Here is a 25,260-nt window from a genome sequence, read left to right as displayed (position 1 = left end):
GCTATATTTCTCTGACTACATTTCTACTGTCTCTTGTTCATGCAGGTTTGGGCTGTACAACATCCATATGATCAGACCTCATTTGACATAGTATGCAGCATCTGTGTTTTCTGGTCCCAGCTTTGGTTTTGTTGTGCGTGGACTACTGCAACTCATTTTTGGCAGGAGTACCTGCATATACTATCAATCTGTTACAGATGATCCAGAATGCAGCAGCCCATCTTGAATTTAACCAGACGAGAAGCACAAATGTCACTCCTCTCTTTAGGTCGCTACTTTGGCTCCCTGTAGCAGCACACATTAAGTTCAAATCCCTGATGCTTGCCTACAATTGGTCAATTGGTCAGCACCTGAGTACAGGCAGTCCCTGAGTTACGTACAAGATAGAGACTGTAGGTGTGTACTTAAGTTGACTTTGTATGTAAGTCGGAACATGTACATCATTTTATTAAATGCTATTGTTGACCGACTGTAACCAAGTGCTCTGCCAATGAATGATGGAGTATCACTCCTCTCTGACCTTTTTATTATTTCTACTTTATTTTCAATGGTGATGGTTTTTCTCTTCTTTACTGTATCACCAGCACTTGCATCAGATTTGTGTTTCAGAGATATATTGTTGAAGGGTGAAGACAAAAGGTTAAGATGAGCTCTTCTGCACAGCACTGTACACGCTATCACAGCAGGAAGGCACCTGTCGTCAACACGTCTGATGTATTGAAAAGAGACAACTTCCTGCTATGTGCCTAACAGTACAAGCATGCTTGCTATTGAGAATGACTTGGGGCGGCGAGGGGTGGGTTCATTACTCATCCACCACACAGTCACCTCCACTACAGTATGCTGCCTGCAGCGTGCGCCCACTGAGAAGGAACACAGTGACGCCAAAGGCGGGTAGTGAATCGCCCGACCCCAATTCAACAGGCAGCCATCCGAGGTACACTACAGTGCTACCCCTGCCGCCCCGCTCAGCCACAACTGGGTCAGCGTTTGCAGCATTACCAGCCGTGTGTGCTGGGTGGGCAGTGAAAGCCCCCTCCGCTCCATCCAGCCTGCGTCCAGTCAGGAGCACTAGCTGCGGCAGTGTAGTGGGCGGGCAGCGAACCATTGTCCTGCACACGAGCGATAGCTGTGGCCCCAGTGACTGTGGACCACGGGTCACCATTTGCCGCCGGGAGCCGCTTGAGGGACACTATACTGCGCAAGCAGAAAAATCGCCCCCCTCCAGCCACTGCTTGCAACATCCCCAGGCCGAAGATGATGGAGCGGCAGTTACTGAGGTGCATGCGTCGCAGCTGTGGCCTCGTTCATAAGTCGTAGGTTGGATGTCCGTAACCTGGGGACTACCTGTATATAGAGACACTGATGTTGTGCTATCCTTACACCGGTGCTATGCTCGCCCACTCTGGTCTGCCAGTGAACAGTGTCTGGTGATACACTTCTATTTGGCATCAAGTCTCAATCCAGACTTTTTTCCTGTGTGGTTCCGAGTTGGTGGAACGGTTTGCCCACCTCCATCAATACTGCTGACTCCCTCATTGTATTTAAGAAGCAACTGAAGTCCCTTCTGTTCTGTGAATATCTGTCTAATTGAAATGAAGGAAGAAAAAAAAACTTTGCACTGCAATACTTTACATTCTTGGTTAGTTGTTTAAGTTGTAATAGCTTTATTGATTGTAGTCTATGATTGTAAATGTATGAGTTATTACTTCACTTATTACATTTGCTGAACAAACAGGACCTAGCCTAATGATAGTCGATTGTTTACCTCTTTTGTAAGTCACTTTGGATAAAAATGTCTGCTAAGCACAGAAATGTAAATGTCTGTGGTGGCACTTAGCGTGCTGTGGAGTGGATGCCTCATCACATTTCATGAAGATATCTTATATTCAAATGTAGTGAAAAGTCAAGCAAAATGACACCTTTTATTGGCTAACTAATAAGATTAGAATATGCAAGCCCCTTCTTCAGGCAAGATTGTCATTTAATTGAGTTAACTTTATCAATTAATTCAATGAACGACTATGTTCTAAACAAACTATATTTTAATTCTCTCCATTCATACTGAACAAAATAGTATGCAGATGATTTATATAAATATTTTCTGCTTTCAATTTGAAATGAGTTCAGCAGGCAGTCAATGTGATTATTTGACAGTTGCCTCATTTCTTACATTTCTCCAGTTTCTAGTTTAGGCAATGATAGACAAACATAAATGCTCACTGCATTCCTGTACAGACAGAATATACAGCTATTCATTTTTCACAGTCCACTACAAACCTTACAGAACAGAATAGTATGCCTACATTACACAGTGCATCTCATGCATCATGTATTATTTCCATACACACACGTACTTACTGTTAAATAGTTATCTCTATATCTGATGTTTTATTAATGTTGACAAAGGCTGCGGTAGAAATATGTTTTGTAATCCTTATCTGAGAAATAATAACTTTCAGATACAAAATATCTCATTCTTATTTTCTTTGCACTTCCTCATGAACCTCGCTTTGGTAACTGACAAGAATTCCCACCACATCAACAGTCTAAAACTTCTGCAGGGTTGTGTATGACAATTGAAAAACAAATCTCTCCAGAGTTCAATAGGTCTTCCCTGGATGTTTCCCTAGTGGCATGTACTAGGGGAGATGGGTAATGCCAGCTTCTTTGAAAGCCCAAATAATCTCAAACACCATGTGATTTACACAAAATGGATGCCAAAAAAGTGAGGGAACCATCAAAATACCCTGGGTAAACTAACAAAACTTAATTGTTCAACGAATGAAGTAAATTTTTAAATATTAACTTGACAAATTCAAAAAAGAAAAGAGAATGCAACCCCTAAAATCTAAATGTCAAAATACTAAATTTCAAATAAATTCACAAAAGAGAATCAAAATCCTAAATTCAAGCGCAAAAGCAAAATAAAATATATACAAAAGGGAAAAAATTAAAACCAAAACCTGAAAAAGAGAATCTGATGGCTGACTGGCTGAGTGAAAACAGCTGCCCCTGGCCAGCTGCAGGCATCAAAAAAGACTGGCCACTGCCAGCTGCCTTTGCAGTCTCAGTATGCAGCAACAGACGCCTGAAACAGTTGCACCAGTGTACCACATAGTGCAAGCTGTGTAATGTGGCAATGCATGCCATTGGCTGCTTCTAATGCAACCAATCGAATTGCATCGAAAATTGTAATTGCAGGACTATGCTATATAATAGGTATGTGAATTCACATAGTTTAGCAGCTCATAGAACAAAAAACACATTGTCATAATTTTATGTTGATTTATTGTGAAACCATTGCTTTTTTGTGCCAAAATGAAAAACAAAACTAATTAGCCCTCAAATGTTAAGAACTATTATAATAGAAGAGAAAACGTAAGAGTTTCCATTCACAAAGTAGCCATGAATATCATGGAAGGATACTCAAAACCCTTGCGTTTGTATTATAAATCGCCAGTCCTGGTGTGATAATAAATATGGCTATTGATAAATTTATTCACAGATTGTCATTCAATTCATGGCCCTTCCACCATCTTTGTGAAGACTGCACATTCTCAAGTTTACATGTCCCTTCTACTGATACTTCTGTTTTATCCTATATGTCATATACTACATGTGCACATTTGGGTAGTCTGTGACTTCTCATTGGAGAGGTGTGAGTTATCATGCCTTGCAATGGATTTCCATCCCACAGTTTATTGATTCATGCCTTCTGACCATTCTTCATGACATATATTTCATTGCCTAATAGTCTGTAATTGAAAAGAAAACAGCTTTTTTAAATGCTACCTGAAGACCTTTTAAGAAACATCTAGGAACTTTATTTCATCTAATATAATATCTATTGTGTTTTTGCAAGAACAGTGCTAAGATCTCCAAATAAATCAAATCTAAAGCCACAAACCTAACCAAAAATTAGAATAAACTATAGAACTTTGCTTCCCGGGTCCTCCCTGCATGGAGTTTGCATGTTCTCCCCGTGTCTGCATGAGTTTCCTCCAGGTGCTTTGGTTTCCTCCCACAGTCCAAAGACATGCAAAGAAAAGGCCAATAAGTGACTTCTTTGTTAAGGACAAAGGCCAATGGCTCACTATTTTGTCATGTCATTTGTTCTAAGACCATATGTTTTTTACATTTAGATAAAAAGGGTCCAATTAATCACCAGTTGATGGTAAGATGGCTCAACCAGCCAGTCACTTTGGCGTGTCAGACCTATTATAACCAATATGTTGTGAAGGAGCACTGCTGCCTCGCAGTTAGGAGACCTGGGTTCGCTTCCCGGGTCCTCCCTGCGTGGAGTTTGCATATTCTCCCCGTGTCTGCGTGGGTTTCCCTCCGGGTGCTCCGGTTTCCTCTCACAGTCCAAAGACATGCAGGTTAGGTGCATTCGCGATCCTAAATTGTCCCTTACGTGTGCTTGGTGTGTGGGCGTGTGTGTGTGTGTGCGCGCCCTGCTGTGGGCTGGCGCACTGCCTGGGTTTTGGTTCCAGCCTTGCGCCCTGTGTTAGCTGGGAATGGCTCCAGCTGACCTCCGTGACCCTGTGGTTAGGATATAGCGGGTTGGATAATGAATGGATGGATATAGAACTTAATTCCAAGGATGACTGTAACAATCAGTTTATGTCCTTTATTCAAATAACCCAAAGCACCCAGAGCAACTTTGGCAGCCTTTTCTCCGAAACTATTACCCTGACCACTTTGATCAACCACCCAGGATGCCACATGGTCTGCTTTTCTTTTAACTTTATTCCAAATATTGATGAAAGAATTTCTGGCATGTTTCATTTCTGAATGTTAAAGAAATTTTTCTTGGTTATATTTTATGACCAATAATTGTGTTTCTTTTAGCCAGAAATTAAAATATGGGCCACAGCTTTTACTCTTAATGTTTCATTCGGAAAGAAACCAAGGGCAGCATTATTTAGTAAAGTTTTCTTTCCACTTAACTGAACCAGGCCATCTGCAGGACTTGGAAAAAATTCTTGGCATTCCATGAGTGTTACTTAGGCACACTTGGTAAGACTGGCATCGTAACCATTTTGTCTGATATTACACACCAATCATATTACTCTCCCATACAAATGAAAGATACAGTATTTTGTACAATTACTATGCAATTTTATTTTCCACACTTTTTTATCTAAAATACTTCACAATTATCTTTGTGTTAAAGAGGTCAAAACAGCATAAACAAAGAAAAAATGTATACTTTAATGACTGGTTGTTCCAGAGGATGTATAACATCTATGAACACAATTTTTCTAAATACAAAATGGCCCGCCTCCAATCGATCCCATGACATTGCAACATGCTGAAATGTGCATGGAGATGTATTGACACACAAGGAGCTCAATCAGCATCTTCTGTAAATGTGAGTACCAAATTTGATCATTTTTCTCTTCACCACATAATGCAGTTGTCTCAGTGGAGGCGGACCACTTTTTTGTGGGCCACCCTGTATTTTGGAGTATATATTCATGAGATTGGTATATGCATTGTAGATAATGGCATAAACTCAAACTGGTATTTATTCCAGTCACTTTGTATTAGCTGCTTTAATATAAGTAAGCATGATAGTTTGTGATTCTTGTTTGTGCTTTAATGTTATTTGACTGCTGTGAGGAAAACACAATTGGAGATTCACCCATTTAGCATTTTACTGAATCCACTTAATCCAAATGTGTTCCAGCAGAATTTGGTGCAAGAGCCAACTGTGCACACAGCAAAACTTATTTTAAACAATTTAGTATAACCAGTCGACTCAACATGCAGATCTTTGAATGATGTAAAAAATGGAGGAAAAAGTGAAAAAACTGAAATGGACATGAGGAGAATGTGGAAAATATGACCAGTCAGCTGGAACGGGGTGCTAACTATTCTACCAACATCCTTCCCATAATCTCAGGTGCCGGAGTTAAATGTTACCTTCACCATTTTTAAATGCAATGTTTATAATATTAATGTGCATCATGTCCCTTTCCAGGCCACCACATTCATTTTGCAGTCTATTTGGAGTTTTATTTCAGACTGATGTTCGAATTTATGTCCACCCATCCTTCTATATAAAAGCGGTCGGGTGTCCTTCCGTCCCGTGAGTGCTACGCAGGCACAGAGTTTCACACACGCCCCGTCCATTTTGCAATGCACGATGGGATTTGTAGTTTTGTTTTTCCAGGTAAAAGATGATTTTCTACTCCCGACTGTGCGATATCTTCTTCTTCTTTATAAAAGTGGTCGGGATTGTCCTTCCGTCCCGTGAGTGGAAAGTGTAGCGGTATTCCGCTTATCACAGACTTACTACTTGCAGTTTGCGGTACGAAGCGACATGATGTGAGCAGAGTTCTGGTGCTCCCATCGTTCCCTTGCTTTTGTACGTGATGCACCGGAAAAATAGACAAAATGATGTCTCTGGAAATAATTAATGTTGATGGACTACAAATGCCTCACCGCGTAGTAAATATCAGGGGGGTTCAAAAGGGCGACCTCAATATAGAAAAAAAGTTTTAATTTCATCACAAAAATAACAGAAACTACGAGTATTAAAGTAATACCGCTCAAATGCAATATATCCAAATTAATGAGTTTGTATAAAATATCAATTGTTCTACATATTGAATTGCCTTAAGAAGTGGTCAACTTAAAAGTCGGGTCAGCTTAGTAGTAATCATATATGCTGAACTGAAGAAGAACTCTTATGATAGGAGTACAAATCAGCTGAACTCTCCTCCAATCCATTTAAAAGAACCTATTACTCATTATGAGTGACTTGTTTTTAATTGTTGTCTGAAACACAATTATGTGGTGGAAAAGAATTACCTTTCACCTGTAAATTTTTATCCAGTTCTCCTGGTGAGGGTCATGATGAATTTACATACAGTAATTTGATTCTAACTTTTGTATCTGGCTATTTGTCTTTATTTTCCACTGTAAATCTTAACAGTTCATCAAACTCCAACTATCAGAGTCATCCTAATTTAATTATTACACTGTAGTGATGGGACTGACTTGCAATGTGTTTTTAGTTTACACAGCTTTTTTAGTTTTCTTAATTTTAAAATAGGTTTTGATAGAACAAGTGGAAATACAGGTTTTTATGTGACCCAGAAAATTTTAATTAATAAAAAATATGTCAGACTCCATGTCCAATAGTTCTGTTCAAAGTACTGAAGAGACTAACGAATAATAAAATCCATGTTATTGAGAAATTAGCTTTTTAATGATTTTCTCCCTGTTTTGAAGTTTGTACATACCCAAATCAACAATGGATTTACACATAATGGTATTTAATTTTAATTTAAGTGGAAAAGCAAAGATAAGTTCCAGCTAATATAGAAAGACATATATTTGAATTGTCTACTCTCTATATATAAAATCCTAAGCCTAAAAGTGAAACGATTTTGTGCAACGATTTTATGTGAGTTTTTATGTCACGTTTTTTGTCGGGTTTATTTTAAAACCTACATATATATGTTTGATATTATTCTTTTCGGAGTTTATCGAACTTTAATGTGATGTTGTTAGATTTTCAGATTCTTATTCTGTTTTTAAATTATAAACTTTAAAAATATCAAGAACTCACATCCGAGACGAGACTTTGTATCAAGAAATTTAACCACACCCGGGGCCGGAATTAAAAGACAAAAAGTAGGACAGCTACTGTACAGGCTTTTAAATTTTTGAAGTGACGTACGAAATGTAGCCAGCAGCTGATCAAGCAAAGAGGAGGTAAAAAAAAAAACCTGTATTTGTTTCTCATTGTATCACCATTTAAGAGGGGGTTTCGGAGGAGTGACCGTCTCTCCTTGGGGTGCGTTCAGCCCCCCTTTTTTCACAATACGAGAAGCAGACACTCAAAGTGGCTGGCGCGTAGCCAGGGGAGTTGGCAAGTGAACTGAGCAGGTGGCGAACCCCCTAGTAGTGTCTATATAAAGTATTCACCCCCTTAGTAAATAACTTCTCTATCAGGTATTTATTATGCACTTAATTATAGGTAATAAACACTTTGTATTAGCCTTGAAATTTTCCGTTTTTGATAAATGTCTCTTCTCAAACGTCAAAAAGTAATAGTTTTATAAAATACAGTGCCTATAAAAGGTATTCACTCTCTTGTAAGTTTTAACATTTTACTGTGATACAACATTGAGTCACATCAGATTTAATTTCATTTCTTTGACAATAATCAATTGAAAAATACTCTTTAATATTAAATTTTAACCAGATGTCTGTAAGTAGACTAAATTAATTACAAAATTAATTGATCCTATAAGTATCCACTCCTTCAATATGACACCCTAAATCATCACTGGTGTAGCCATTTGGTTTTACAAGTCACATAATTAGTTAAATGAGATCACCTGTCTGTAGTCTACTGGTCATTCATTAAATGCAGCTGTATCCGGAAGGTCCAACTTGTGCTGAGTCAGTATCGTGGTCTAAACTACACAATGAAGATGAAAGAGAATGCCAAGCAACTCTGTGAGAAAGTGATTGAAAACCACAAGTCAGGGAAATAGATACAAGAAATTATCTAAGGTACTGGATGTTTCTTGTAGTCTAGTTAAATCAATCATTAAAAAACTGAAAGAAAATGGTACAGCTATAAACTTGCCTAGAGCACGCCATCCACAAAAATGGAGGGATCATGCTAGAAGACTCTGGAGGAAGGCCCCTAAATGACCTATGAGAACTCTGAAGGAGTTCCAAGCTCCACTAACTGATATTTGGGAGACTGTATATTCACCTGCTGTAGCATAAATGCTTATCCAGTAGCAGCTTTATAGGAGAGTACCCAATCCAGGTGGTCTGTCATGTGGTGGGGGTGGCAATGTGCTATCAGACACCTTTTTTTAATTCTTTTAAACATAGTACAGTACCTGACATCTTAGGCAGTTTGGAAGACTGTGTAATATAGTTAATTGGAAGAACGTTCTGTGGTCTGATGAGACCAGAATCAAGCATTTTTTGTTCAGTTTTTTTTTTGTTCAGATTAATCTAATTTTTGCCATAAGCCAAACACTGTACATCATTAAAAATGCATCATCGTCAATGAAAAGCATGACGGTGGCAGCATCAGGCTGTGTAGATGCAACTCTACAGCAGGCCTTGCAAGGCTTGTGAGAGTAGAAGGCAAAATTAATTCAACAAAATCCTGGAGGAGAATCTGACAAGGTCTACAAGAACCCCAAGACAACCACCCAAGTCCAGTATTACATAGAAATGGCTTAAAAGCAACAATGTTAATGTCCTAGAGTGGCCAAGTCAGAGTTCAGATCTCAATCAAATTGAGAATTTTTGACTGGAATTGAAAAAGGATGTTCACTGGCAATTCTCATGCAACCTGACAGAGCTTGAGAAATTTTGGCAAGAAGAAGGGGAAAAATCTACAAATGGTGACATATTCTTGATTGAAAAAGAAGCAAATAATAAAATACATAGTAAGTTGTGGGATATTATCAGTTCAAATACCAAAACATTTCTCCTGCATTTTGCTTTTCTCATGTCTTTATTGACTTTGGTACAGAGCCAAAATGAATAAAAAAAATTGACAAAAATGACCACCATGTAAGTGTTGATGTGGATCCTCCAGATAAAAACAAATTCATATTTCTTCTATTTTCTTTCCTTTATAATGAGCCCTTCTTGGGCCCTCATTAATGTTGAAACAGAGTGCCATAGTGTATATTCTTTTCTTTGTCACTTTCTTCCTTCAACTTAGCCATGATAATTAACAACTGAAACAGAAAGATTAGATTATTAAATATTTTCAAATCACATACACATTTAAACACAAAATTTATTTTCTTTATACTTACGTGATTAAATCTTGGAGTCTTTCTGAGCACCATGTAACCCTCAGCTAAGTCTCAATATGCACATGATATACATTAATTTTTCTTTTTTCTGTTCAAGACAAGTTAAGTTCAGCAGGGGGTCAAAATGATCATCTGACAAATGCTTCATTTCTTGCATTCTTAAACCTGTTCATTTAAGTCTTTAGTTAAAGCAATGATTCACAAAGATACGACAACATTCCATGCCAGACAGGAAATACAGCTGTTAATTCCATTTACAGTAGACTGGTAAGCACCCTTTCTACCACTTTCAAATTGCTTTCTTCATTAGTCATTTTAAAACACGCCAGCAAAACCTTTTCAGGTTCAAGACTGTGATTTCATCATCCCAACCCTTAGATCAGGTCTTTAGAGGTTAAAATGTCAGCGACAAATAACAACTATTGTACCCTACAAATTTTCTTTAAGCACAATTATAGATGAGAACCTTCTGTATTACCACTGATTTGTACTTAATTTATTTGTGCATCTAATTATTTAAAACATTTAGTTGTTTGCCTCAGTAACATCAACTGCAAGTAGATGTTGGATTCTGGAATGGTCAAACCCCAGCTGATAAAAACAGCCATCAAAACCACTTCAGTTCTGATTTAGAAAGGATACAGTTAAATATTGTAATTTTTTATGATATAATGCACAATATATTGTTTTCTTTTGTATATTGTGAATTGTGTGATGCAATGCATGCTGTGTGACTGTCTGTTTTATTTTTGCTGACTGAGAAAGTGTCAATAAAAATAAATAAAATGCATATAGTAAATAGATCTGGACTGTGGTGATCATGTAGTATCGCTATTGTCAAGTTATGCTGCACCTTGTGGCACTGTGCTTATTATATGAAAGGTGAGGCACCTTAGTCACCCACCAAGTTACTCAACTACTGTGGACTTCTAGTGAGGAAGGAAGAATTAGGCAGACTATAAGGAAGGTTCAGATATGCTCCATTTGATGAAAAGCAATGGTTTATGTATAAATGCTTGCATCAAATAATACATGTGAGAAATCCGTTGTCTCTTATGCAAAACAATTATAATGTCAAATCTCCCTCTTTGAATGCAAACAGCCACATGCCACAAATATAATAATTTATCTGTTTTTGATTACAGGCACTTTATTTTTTACCAACAGAGAAGTACCCCATTTAGCTTTTACCAACAATGTCTCATTCATATTTCCACCTATCCATTTTGTAAATACTGGAGGCTTTTCTTCAGTATGGGGTTGCAGTGTCAAAAGCCTCCCACTATCTTTGTACTGACAGCAGATAGTAAGTAAACAACTCATGATTGCATTTCTTTGTTAGTTTGGGAAAAATAATAGGTCCTACACATATTATTTATATATTATATTGTGACAAAATTTAATTAATTAAAAGTCTGATGGAAGGAATTTTTCATAATATAATGCACACTATATTGTGTCAAGACCCATTTTTTATAGAGGTATATTGCATCCAACCAATATACAGGCATTTATTATTATTATTATTATTATTATTATTATTATTATTATTATTATTATTATTATGTGTTGAGGAAGAAGATGCAACTTTGAAGTTTTTTTTTAATATTATTATGTCAGTTAATACCACTTGCTCATAAATGAATCCCCATATCTGCAAATGAAGCACAAAAAAGTAAGCTGGTCCTTTTTTCTGAGTCCAGTCTATTAATATTCCAGGAAATGATAAAGTAGACATGGCTTAAGGCAATAATTAGGACGAAAATATTGATTTTTGAGGAAAATAATGGCTTTGTAAAGGACAAATGATGGCAGAGGCAAAGTGTGTAATATGCAGCAGAAGAGCTAAAGTAGGAGAATTATAAAGTGAAAGAGTCAAGTTAGGAAAAACCCTGAAAATGTAATAAAAACTAACAAAATGAAAACTTTTTGCAGTAAAAGCCTCCCTTCAAGCGGATGGTAATGTGATTGCATACCCTTATACACTAGTGCTAACAAATAAACTTTTAATACCCCAGCTCCCTACCCAATATGGACAGGTGGAAGGAACATTCGGTGCCTGTACAAAGAGTTGGTGTGCCACCCCCTGTAATAGTTTAGTAAACAACAGTAAATAGACACTCAAAGGCACAGTAATAAACATAAATTGCCTCAATGGCTGATGAATTCAAAATTGCTCTTGTGAGAGAGTGAGAATCAGGAAGCTACATGCTCTGTAGCATTCTGGTCCAAATGTGATGCAAATATTTGGGGTTGTCTCCCTTTTATATCAGTCTTGCTGGAATGGGTGTGGTCAGTTGTCCTCAGGAGGTATCTTCATGGTGCTGAAGACGAGAAGAAAGACAAGCCTATTAGCGGTAACATCCTCTCATGCCACGATGTGGCATTACAAACCTTGGATGAGTCCTTGAGGTGTCCCTCGGACACGCATGCATGACACCAACTAAGTTTTGCTAAAATGTAACACATCAATAAGCGCATACAGCAGAGTTTTATAAATTGGCATACAGTACATTCACATAATAAAAATGTAGAACAACATGTCTCAAGGTATAAAATAGAATACTAAACAAATAAATGTCATGGAACAGCACCTAATTCAAAACAATAAACAGAACAATGCTACATATATAACCAGACAGTCTCACGAAAGTGCAAACTGCCATTGAGGAACTTGATCATATCACTGTTAATTCAGCAAAATCAGTCACATCCTCAGTAATTAGCTGATGAGACATCCTATGGAATGGGTTCAGAGACATTTCATGTAGAAGAAATAGCTGCAGCCCAAATATTTTTAGATGATTTGATGGGGTTTGTTTCCTGCCTTGCGCCATGAGTTGGCTGGGATTGGCTTTAGCAGACCCTCGTTACCCTGTAGTTCGGATATAGCGTGTTGGATAATGGATGGATGGATGGATTTGATGATAGGAATGTATCTTTTTTTTTTGTTTGTGTTATAAAGCTCTGGTTTTGAAAAATACAGATGTTTTCTCCTAGAAAACATAGTGACTGGGTGTGTGGTATCTAGGAGCATATTGTGTTTCAGCCATATCTCCTTTCCCTGGCTTGTTTTTATATTTGTTTTCTGTTGTTTTTTTATTATTTTTGAATTATTAATTTTCATGTTTTTACATAATTTTTTGGTTGTTTGTCTAAGATTTACTAATTGTGTACTATTACTGTAAGTGTGGTGCCCTTCCATGTGCTTTGTGGGTGGAGCCCCAGGAGGCAGGGCCACCCTGATATCACTGCAGCTGGGATCTCTCTCTGGCTATTTATTTAGTAAGTAGAAGAATCTTAGCAGCAGACGTGTGAAGGAGCTGATTTTGGGAATTGTTTTTAGTGTGAATGCTCTGTTTTTCAGACATTTTCCTGCTCTGTCTTTGGATTTTTGATAACAGATTGTGATTTGGGACTTGGTTGCTTTGGATCACCTTTCAGGCTATTCCTTTTTTGCCCTTTTGAGCATTTTTGTTATTTTGTACTTTGTAAATACATATTCATCAGTTATAAAGATACTATGTTTGAATTTGTTTGTCCTGGACCAGACCATCTTAATGGAAAGCTCTTGAAATTATGTGTAGGGCAGCTCGGCTTCTTTTTTTTTCTACTTTACTTTTAGGTTGTCAATAAAACAGAAGATGGTTCCAAAGCTGCTGAAACAGACTACAGGGACTCCAGTACCAAAATAAAAAACCCTAATGATTTCAGAGCATGCATCACTGGTTATGAAATCATTTGAAAAACTTATAAAGAGGCAGCTGAAAGAGAAAACACAGGGTTTAATAGTTCCCTTTCTATTTGCCTACAAGTCTAACAGAGGTACTGAGGGTGTTATTATCACTTTGCTTCATCTGTTATATAACCACTTTGAGGGCATCAAAACTCATCCTCTTTGTAGAATTCTTTTCAACTTTTAATACCACCCAGCCCCATCTTCTTGCAGAGAGACTTATAAAATACTAGCTGTAGAAGCCTGTGCTGTAAAAAGCCCGGGCTCCTAGAAACTATTCAAATAATCATCAGAAAAAAAATTGAAATGCAGAGTCAGCGGTTTCATTTTGCAGACGTGCTTGCCTCACTTGTATATCAATGGCTAAGCGAGTTTCTCCTAGGAGTTTTCGTTTTGCCAATGTGCTCACCTTACTTGTGTATTAGCAGCTAAGCGAGTTTGTCCTTCGTCGGTAATTTCACTTTGGTGACAGTATCACTTTCTTTCAGCTTCATGCTGTAGACTTCTTTTTTCTTCCGACTCGTAAACTTGGGACCACCTTGCCGGCTCTCTGAGCTTCATGCTGGGCCGAACAGACAGACACACACACTTCCACGCATAGATGTCTATATATAAGATTTCAATTTGAAATTCATTTTGGTAGGCTGGCTGGCTTTTTAACAGAAAGGACTCAAAGAGTGAAAGTCAGTGGTTTTATATCTGACATGCTGTCCTCATCCACAGGGTCCTCTCAGGATTATGATATTTCAGCGCATTTGTACTAACACAACACGATTGGTTATCACAGTAAATTTTAAAACAGGTTCATCTTAAAATTTGCTGATTAACCATTGATTGTCAGCCTTCTGAATGAAAACTATTCATGGTCCAGGTAAATGATTTTGTTAACCGATGTGATGAGCCCTTTCTATACATAAATGTATAAGAAACTTGTAATTGATTTCAGAAGACACACCATTCACCCTCAAGAAACAGTCCTCAAAGACCAAGTGGTGGAGATTTTTAACAGTTATAAATATCTGGGACATTCATAGATTCTGACTTTAAAGGAAAATACAGAAGCCATCTGCAAAATGGGACTGCAGCATGCTCAACTTTAATCAACATTCATAGGCTTAAATCATAGGATGAACAGTTAGCATTTGCTAACTTGACAAAAATATTGATCTCTGGTTTTTGATGGATCATTTTAGGGTCCCCTGATACCGAAATCTCAATGATGGGTGTGTGTCTGTCTGTCTGTGAGTGTGTCTGTTTGTCACAATTTCTTGAAGATGGTCTAGAGCTAAAATGGCTGGACAGATATGCTAATTAGTTTTTGAGCCAAAATGTGCAAGAGAAAGAGGCACTCTAGAGGAACCCTTAAATACCATAATTTGGCAATTAATTATGAATTCTTCTTGTCAATTTCTATCACAATGACCTATTTTATGATCAGAAAGATCAGCATCAGAGTGGTAAATAATTACTGAAATGTTATAAAATAGTTCAGGTAACTTGGCTCCTAGGGCGCAAAGCCTATTGACGCTCACATTCGAATTTTTATATCTAATATGTTTGACCTAATGTTTCTCCATGAGTATTATGCACATTGCTTTATTTTATTTATTTGTGGTGGCTGTGTTTTTTTTGATGTGTTTTTAACGTTATGTTGTGCTTTCTCTGTAAAACCTGCTAACAAACCAAATTTCCCTTTGGGGCAAAAAAAACTGAAATGAATTGAATTGAATTGACAAGCCAGCATTTAACGGTTCTCATCCTTATAAGATATATTTTGGGGACATGTGCTTTTAACTTTTAAAGCCAATTCCCCTTTTTTGGGCATGTGCAGGCCAAAGTAAGCAAGTAATAATTGGGAACTGGCTAATTTAAGGTGAGCCACTTATATGCAGGGCAGTTTTATAGTCATTTTGGAGGTCTTACACACCTTTTTGCCATATTTTTGACTCCATGCCAGAACAGATATCAGTATAATAAAGGCAGTAGGGGATGAAAGTGCATAGTTTAGATGAAATGGAGGACCGTAGCACAAATTATTTGTTTCTACTCTATGGATGGTGTCTTATTTGAAACTTCCAAAAAAGAAACTATACTGACTCATCACCTTAATCTCCTGTGGAAACCTCTGTAAATCATATGTTGTTTTATTAAGGCCTATCCTCCATCTTCAGCTGCACTGTGGAGATTTTGGATTCCCAACACAACTATTTCAGGCAGGTCTTCAGAGGCTAAAAGCTTTATTGGCTGTCAGTATTCTAAAGTAATGGTGGTGGGCCTAGTTTTCAGATGAATCTTTAAGAATGAGTAGATCAGAAAGAGATGTTTGCTGATGCAAGACCATTTTAGGTCAGTTTTCCAATTTTGGTTATCATTTTGGCCTGTTGTGTTTTGAGTTGGGACAGCTTGTTAGGTAATACAGCCTCTGAGTGCATCCTTCTGTTTGAATGATATTGGCACAGGAAGGTCAGTTTTCTTATTGCAGAATATACAAGCAGGTGTGGAAATATAAAGAGAAGATAATCAAAAATTAGCAAAGTGGGAGAAATTAGGGAGCAATCTTAACCAACGGTCACATCATCACTTCTGTCAAATATAATAATTGTAAGTGTTCTCTAAAACCAGGGAAATACAATTAAAGTTGTGATTAGTTTCTAAAAAAAGGTGTTCTTTTAGACATATATAATTTTACTAATTTTATATTGGTGATGTTGTCATCATCATAGAAAAGAGAATTCAAATAACCCGGTGTCATCAGTTTTGGGATTGTGATGTGCCACATGCCGAGGTTTGGGAAAAGCTAGAATGCCCACCTCAACAAGTTTGTCTGCAAGTCAAAAGCAGATGATGGTGGACATGGAGTTCCTCTATTCAATGTTTCAAAAATGTTGAATGAAAGGCTATGACTTTCACCTTTCTGGAGAATGTCCAGGCAGCATAATATTCTACCCCATCCCTTCCACATCATATGCCAACTTGTTTCTCCTTGGAGTCTTGAAAAGGGCTTTTTCTTTTATTCTGGATGTTGTAGTATTATTGAATTAAGAAGCTGTAAGGTGTTCAGTGATAGTAATCTTGTGCAACAGGTTGTATCTTACAGCAAATTAATAAGAGATAATCTTAAGGACAAATCTGGATATGTTTCCACGTCAAACACATGGCTCAAGGCAGAAGCCTCTGTTATATGCAGTGTAGGCATAAAGTTAAAGATGAGGCTCAGAATTAAAAGGTATTTGCATTCTATTAGAAAGAGTATTTGTCCAGTCTGTACCCAAGAACATAAGAAATGCTTTAGTTTGATAAAAATGATTTTTTTCTTCCAAAACGAAAAAATCTAAATCAAATGTGTGTCAGTAATCTGATTTGAGTCCATCACCAGGTGCAGACGCACATAAGTGTATAGGGGTAATTTTCCCATTTAATATGCTTTCTTGACCTCTGTCAGATACATAACCCCAATTTATAACATCACAGCTATAGAAAATCATGAATGTCGGAGTTAAGGCGCACTAACTTCCCACATTTTTAATGCCTCCCAGAGAAGCTTTCGTGATAGTATTTAGTTAAATAAAGAATGCCCAAAGTATATCAACTAAAAAACTGTAAAGAATGGATAAGAATAAATTATCCATGAAGAACATGTTGGAATATCAAAAAATTGAAGACAAAACACCTTTATTTTATTTTAGTTTGAAAAATGGTATGTGTTTAAAACATAGGCAATTTTATCTTCATGTTACATGTTAATTAATTAATAGTCATATTTTAAACTGCCAGTTTTTGCATTAGATTGTTTGGTTTATGAAAGAACAGAATAACTGGATAAATGATTCTTCATTCTGCTAGCCATTATATGGTATCAATCACAATAGTTTTGCATAACAGCACACACTATGTCACATTCTAAATTACTGATAATCCTAGAATGGCCGAAGTCTGTTCAAAGAAGAATCCAGGAAGATGAAGAGGGACGACACAAAATCAACATTTCACTGCTTCTTGTCAGAATCCAGCTGCCACTGGAGTACTGATATCAAGTAAACCTGAGGTTTTTTTTCAGTTGTTCAATAAATCTATTAATGAAATTTTTGTAAAACACCATTCACAGCATGCAACTCACTTTACAAAAAAAGTACAAACCTCAAAACTCTCCAGATAATGCAATGTGTTTTGCATGAAACTCACTGTCATGGTGTTTCCCATTCCCTTTTTTCAAGATCTCACCATATACAAAACTCTGCAGGCTTTCTAAAGGAGTTTCATCCCATAGTCAAATACTGCCCTTTTTTATAAATTGTTTCATTGTAATTGGAAAGAATTTAAAATACCATAAACAACAGGAAATGTACCCCAAACATTTTTCAAAGAAATGTAAGTAAGATTATGGCTCAGAGAAACAAAGTTATATCTGTATTTTTTATGTTCGTAATTGCTTGAAATAACAGCATACCATGACTTAGTTAATATGTAGTATAATATGTATATAGTACAAGGGTAAATCAAAAAGTAAAGGCTACTTGAAGTTTGCATACAACGGATAGAAGCTGATGCAACAGAGCATGTTCATGATGACTTATAGCTACTTTGGATATGTGTAGCGCAGTGCTCTGCCTAGTTTAAGCCAAAGCCAATTGAACATCGACACTGCACTGTGAGGTTGCACTGTTGCTGAACAACGTGCCGTAGTGATATGCCTTTGGGCAAAGAGAATGAAACTTACTGAAATTCACCAAAGGATGTTGTCTTGTCCAGATCAGTAAGCTGTTTGGGTAACCATCTTGTGCAAATAGTTCGGTACCCCAAGTCATCACAGCCAAATGTGCAGCAAGAGCAAACACCACAATATGTCAGTCTTCTCTGATGAAGGCATTCAACATTCAGATATGTCTTGTGTGTGCAACCATATCAAGCTTCGTTGGTTACAGTTCTTGCATGAATATGAAATAATGCTGTTTTCATTTCTGCACAGAGCCAATTCGATGAATTTCAGCAGTTTTCACTATGAATGTCTAAAGAAATTTTACAACATGTTCAACAATGGTGCAATCCCACAAAAGAGCACACATATTAATTTGACGTTGGCTTCAACTTGGCTTTAATTGGGTAAGTTGTGTATTGCATCAGATTCTATCCATTGTGGTTAGTTTGTAATTGCAAATTGCCTTTAATTTTTGTTATGTGATGTACGCCAGTGTCAGCTGGTGAAAACAATTTGGGCGAGACTGCAGTTTTTGGGGGGACAAACTGAAGCAGCACTTATCTTTTATATGGTGCCTTTCACATCTATCTATCTGTCTGTTTGTCTGTCTTTGTATATATCAAGTCATTCCATATGCTCTTGTGGTCCTCATCATAACACCAATGCACATATTGGCCTGTCCAGTACCAGACCCATAGAACAAATCCAGGCTAAAATGCATTATACCCTTTCCACCATGCTGCCCAATCTGATGCCAGCTTTCCCATTTCTACTAGGCACCAAACCTTCAGTCTCTGTCATCCACAGTCACCTTATTTTTCCCATTACCTGCCCTATAGACGTGGTAAGGAACAGGAGCACCTGCCACCCAACTTGACCAGTTACCTACACTTGTAATGTCCGCACCTATACCTCCATAATCGTCAAATAACATGGACCTCTGTATGTCCTATAACACATCCATAGTATAAGCCCAATCCAAATCTCATTCTCATTCTCCATAAATCCACATCATACAATCTCTAGTCCTCTGATTTTTCTCAAGTCTTGCATCCCAGTTTATCATTTAGCACACCCACAGAGTCATTCCCACCCTAATTTTATTCTATACTTGTTGCCAGTCTGCCCAATCCTATGCAACTTTACCAGGCTTACCTCACCAAAGACCCCCACATCTTAAAAGATAACTCGCCCCCCCAACCTGTCTTGAACTACACCCACAGGACAAGTCCAACCTAAATCTTATTCTGCTTGTATGATCAGGATACTGATATTTCCTTAACATAAATTTTGCCCTTCATTTCTTCAGGCTTGAAAATTTCTCAAGTGCTTTCTGAGTAAATTGAGTCATTTCACTAAGCCCTCCAAAAATGAGCCTCATACTATTGTCTATATCAGTGTTTCCCAACGTTTTTTTCTATATTGGCACAAAAATCATCCCAAGGCATGCCACTATCTTACTAACCACATACACATTATATCTCATACAATTGCTGAACTGCTCGAAGAGGGGACTACCGGAAAAACCAGTAAAAAGCTGTTCTGAGATCAGTGTTCGCACTTAATGAGCACTTTGGTGGCACCTCCAAGCTGCTTTACCCTTTTGCTTGTCCTTTTGCTGCGAGGCTCACTGATGACCATACACCCAGGGCAGATGGACTCTAGCAGCCCGGAGATGCATCTGAAGTGCTGTGTCTGTAGCATAGCAATCATGAAGCTCTCAACAACTTATGGAGCTTGTCTCTTTCAGGTTCAGACCCAAATGCACTACACTATTATTTCCACAGCACGCTTGGGTAGCTCTCACGACATGCCACTGTCCCGTGGCACACTGGTTGAAAAACACTGCTCTAGGTGACTGTGGCTACTATAATATTGCTTCCATTTTTCAGAAAGATGTTTTAGGCATTTGTCCATAATGCTTCGGTAGGATACCAACACAAACAGAGAAAGCAAAAAGGGGCATTACTTATACCACATCCAGTTAGCCAACTCCATTTGTCATTACAAGAGCAGAAAATGTCGTCCTTGATCACTTGCCTGCTGCAGAATTCTTAGGTCAGGTCAATCTGGTCCAAGCTCCTTTATCAACTTTTCTTCTTCAAGTGAATGATTTAAGAAAGGGGTGTTTCATTAAAGGAATAACTGAATTTTCTTTGATTTCTGAAGCTCCACTTGAAGCTGCCATCTCCATAAAGTTGCCCTCGCTCATCTGTAGTTATATAACGTTAATGGTGGATTTAAAACTGTAAGTGATCCTCATTGTAACTGTTTGTAATCCTCAATAGGATCCGTGATCACTTGCTCACCTACCAGCGACCTGAACAGTCTAGTTTTACGCCTAAGAAGTCTACCATTGACCGCATCCTGGCACCGAGGGTTCTTATGGAGCACAAACGTGAATATCGGCAGAGTTTCTTTGTAGCCTTTGTCGATTTTCATAAAGCGTGTGACTCAGTTGATCGAGCTGCCCTGTGGTACATCCTGAGGGTTCGCAGGATTCCCTCAAGGTTGCTTGATATCATGGCCAGCATGTACTGTACAATGGTAGGCAGAACCTCTGTGTTTCTCCTAGTTGATTGTGGGGTTCATCAGGGGTGTCTTTTTGCTCCTACTCTGTTCAATGCTTGTATGGACTGGGTGTTAAGCAAGGTCGTGGGATCCAGCAGCTGTGGGGCATCTGTTGGTGAAGAAAGGTTCATGGATCTTGACTTTGCTGACGATACTGAGATCTTTGCTGAGTCAGTGGAGGCTCTGATCGGAGCGCTTGAGAGACTGAGTGAGGAGTCTAAGTGTCTGGGCTTGTGAGTGTCCAGGATAAAAACCAAGATCCAGACCTTTAATGACCTCTTGGGCACAGCCATCAGTATTGTGTCTGTTTGCGGTTGGAGTGTCGACCTTGTCAAGAGATTTACTTACCTTGGCAGTGACATTAATGTCTCTGGTGACTCTTCCTATGAAGTCAGTAGACGGATTGATAGACCATGGGGAGTCATGAGGTCGCTGGAAAGGGGTGTGTTGCGCTCCCAATATCTATGCAAAAGGACGAAGGTCCAAGTATTTAGAGTCCTGGTGCTTCCTGTTTTGCTATATGGTTGCGAGACATGGACACTATCCAGAAACCTGAGACGAAGACTGGACTCCATTGGTACTGTGTCTCTCTGGAAAATCCTTTGATACCGTTGGTTTGACTTTGTGTCAAATGAGCGGTTGCTCATGGAGTCCCGAATGAGGCACATCCCGAGTTGTTTCACAGTGTAATGGATGCGGCAATGCATTGCACCAGTGCATGCACCCCAACTTGACTTGTCTTGAACTGTAAACCATTGACAAGAACTTGAAATAATACATTGACGATTGTCCAATCACATTAAAATTAAAAAACCTAGAACAATACTAATTCACTGCCAACAAATGGGCGGCAACCCAGCACCCTGCACTACAAGCCACCGGTAATGTGGGCTAATAAAATTTCAAGTACAACTCACAGGTTCTTTTTTATGACCTTTATTTACATGCTAATTGTTTCCTCCTCTCCTCTCTCCTCTTTATTCTTTTCTCTCCACTGCTTTTTCCATTTCTTTCCCATCATTCAAAACAAGGAACCAATAAACAGAACAGGGAACAGAATAGAACAACCCCTTACAACTAAGAACATCACAGATAATAAAACTTGTAATTGAAAGGAGAATATAACAGCTAAATAGAATAATTTGCTATTTCACTCTTAGAGTAGTACAGTGCTTCCCAAGAATCTCAGTGGAATGTAAACCCTTTAATAAAAAATAGAGTCGTATGTATGTAGGAGGACCGGAGGAGGGCTTGTGCCTCCTTCAGACTGCGAGGGGGCGTCCGCCTTGGTTATGTTGGGGGCCTCGGGTACCCCGGTGCCTGAATATCCCTGGAGACCAGCACTTCCGCCACACCAGGAAGTGCTGGGGGGAAGACGACAGGGGATACTCGGACGGCTTCCGGGTGCGCAGCCAGCACTTCCGCCACACTGGGGCGTGTCTGCGGAGGAGTGCCGGGAAGCAGCTGGAGCCCATCCGGGTTCCTATTTAAGGGGCCGCCTCCCTTCAGTCGATGGCGGAAGTCGGGTGGAAGAGAGACAGAGCTGGAGAGAGGACTGGAGGCAGCCAGGAGAAAGAGGCATTGAAACTGCGAGGCCTTGACATTGGGGAAACAGTGCTGGAGGCACTGGGGTTTGGGGTACACGTGATTTGTACATATTTGTAAATAAACAGTGTGTGGTGGATCCAACGATGTCCGTCTGTCTGTGTCCCGGTTCAAGTTCACAATGGCGCCCAACGTGGGGCGATCTGTCTGGTACAAGACGGGGACCCCCAAATAAAAAATATTTTGTGGACGGCCCGGTGCAGCAGCGGACCCCACACACTCACTGCGGGAGCGGCCCGTGCACAACCCCGCAGGAGCGGTTTACCCCAAAAACCGCTGCCGGACCGCAGAATGGCCATCCCCGGGTGCGGAGGAAGAACGGGTGTCACCAGAGTGCAGCGGGCTCCGAGAATCGCGCTGTCTGGATGGACGGCCAGGCCGGCGTCGCGACAAAGAAGGCCACACCGAGGCAGGGGCCTCGGAGTGACGGGATCTGGGAGGTGAGTGCCCTGCCCTGCAGTAATCGGCCCTTCGGGGTTGCGCTTACCTTACCCGGATCCGCGTCCGTGGCAGGAGCATGCCGGGCCACGGGCTGTCGACAGCGCGAGGGCAGCAGCGGAGGAGGCTGCGGAATCGGAGCCACTGCAGCTTGAAGAGTCGCAGCAGCTGTGAGGCTGCCAGAAGGCATGCCACCGCACCCAGAGAGGGGGAGACAACATGGCTGCGGGCCGGATGTCCCGCCCGCTGACAGGCACGGGATTGGCCGGTGTGTCTTGTGTGCCCGCCAATGACGGTACAGAGGCGGGACCAAGGAATGCCAGTCTCGTGCCGAGAAGAGACCCAATTGGGCCAGAGGGTATGCCCACCGACGTCTGTCTTCTTGTTTTCGCCGGTGGCTCTACGCGAGCCGGAGGAGTCCCTTCGGCCCGCAGAGTCGCCTTTATTGCAGTTGCTGGGTGCTCTCGTCGTCCGGCTGGAGCAGCTGAAGGGGAATGCGGTCACGTCGGGAGAGACGCCGTGTGACGTGGAGGATCGTCGCGATGCTGGAACCTTCGGCCGACAGAGTACCGCGGGGAAGGTAGGTCTTGCCGTCCCCGTAAAGCATGAGGGGGGATGCGCCGAAAACGGCCATGACTTTATTAAGGAGGACCGGCATCAAGTAGGCGATTTCCCAACAGTGGACGCGGCGGTGCAGACTTCCGGCGGAGCGAGGAGAGCAAGTACGCAGGGGCTGGCAGGACAGGGGCTGATGAGTGCCCTGGGTCCTAGCGCCCTGCGCTCCAAGCCTGCGGCAGTCTCCTGTCGCTCTGCAGGGATGCAGACGGGGCTGGATTTGAGCTGTCGCCATGCTCAGACCCAGACCATCAGGGTGTCCAAGAGGAGAAGGAGGAACCGAGGGGTGAATGCCGGTTCCTCCGATAGGATGGGACGTGTCGCTGGGTGCATGCGTCCGGTGAAGGGATGTCCTCTGTGGAGGCAGAGGGAAAACCCTGGGCGGCTGGACAAGCCGCCTGCGAGAGCGGTCCCGCTAAGACCAAGAGGACGGGCATGGAACCTGCAGCGGAGGAACCAACCAGGCAAGTCGCGGGCTGTCAATAGGGGGAGTGAGCACTGCCGGTATGGAGACCGACTGGATGCTCAGGGTGAGTGTCCTGGCAGTACTTCTGGCCCTCCCTTTTCTCTTTTTACAGGCCCGAAGCCCCGACGAGCGCTGGAGCCGACGTCGTTGGGAACCTGCCCTCCTGGAACGGGCCGCTCCACGGGAGAGCTCCCCGTCGGGAGGCCGATGGTGCCCCAACTGGCGGGGACGGTGGAGGTGAGAGCGGCGCAGACCAGAGGGGCGCGTTGGCGTCGGAGGGGTTGCCGAAATAAGATGTCCCAGGGTGCCGTGTTGAACCCTGGGGACATAGTAGGACCCTCTCTGGGGACATGCTGCCCTTTCGGGAAGTGCTGCTAGGACCCACGTGTCTTCGCTAGCGGTGGGGCACTGTGGCTTGTGCCTCCTCCAGACCACGAGGGGGCGTCCGCCCTTGTTATGTTGGGGGCCTCGGGTAAAGGGCTTGGAAGCCAAGCCCTGTAGGGACCCGTGGCCACCGCCAGGCGGCGCCCCGGTGCCTGAATATCCCTGGGGAAGATGACAGGGGACACCCGGACGGCTTCCAGGTGCGCAGCCGGCACTTCCGCCACACTGGGGCGTGTCTGCGGAGGAGTGCCGGGAAGCAGCTGGAGCCCATTCTGGTTGCTATTTAAGGGGTCGCCTCCCTTCAGTCGATGGTGGAAGTTGGGTGTAAGAGAGACGGAGCTGGAGAGAGGACTGGAGGCGGCCAGGAGAGAGAGGCATTGAAACTGCAAGGCCTGGACATTGGGGAAACGGTGCTGGAGGCACTGGGGTTTGAGGTGCACGTGATTTGTACATATTTGTGTGGTGGATCCAACGATGTCCGTCTGTCTGTGTCTGGGTGTAAGTTCACAATATATATACACATATATATATATATATATATATATATATATATATATATATATATATATATATATATATATATATATATATATATATATATATATATAATATAATGATGTATTAAAACCAGCTTTATGTTTTCCATATTTCATATATTGCCAGAAATGTTTATTTTCATGAATAAATCAATTTTCAATATAAAAACACATTTTGATGTTCCTAGAACAGATTTTGTGCATTTAATAAAGATGTATGGCACTGTATCTTTGGTAAAAATTTTGTGGCTGCAGTACCTTAAAACAAAAGTACTCAATCTTATGAAATTCTGTAGTCGATTTGCATTTGTTAGTCTTTAAGCATTGAGTGCTTAAAATTTTTTAAAGCCAATACCAACAACAGCCAAACCAATACTCAAAATTTCATAAAATGC

This window comes from Polypterus senegalus, chromosome 3, assembly GCF_016835505.1.
Source record: "Polypterus senegalus isolate Bchr_013 chromosome 3, ASM1683550v1, whole genome shotgun sequence".
In the NCBI taxonomy this organism is placed as follows: Eukaryota; Metazoa; Chordata; class Cladistia; order Polypteriformes; family Polypteridae; genus Polypterus; species Polypterus senegalus.
The sequence above is the reverse complement of the archived record's forward strand: the minus strand, read 5'-3'. Positions refer to the sequence as shown.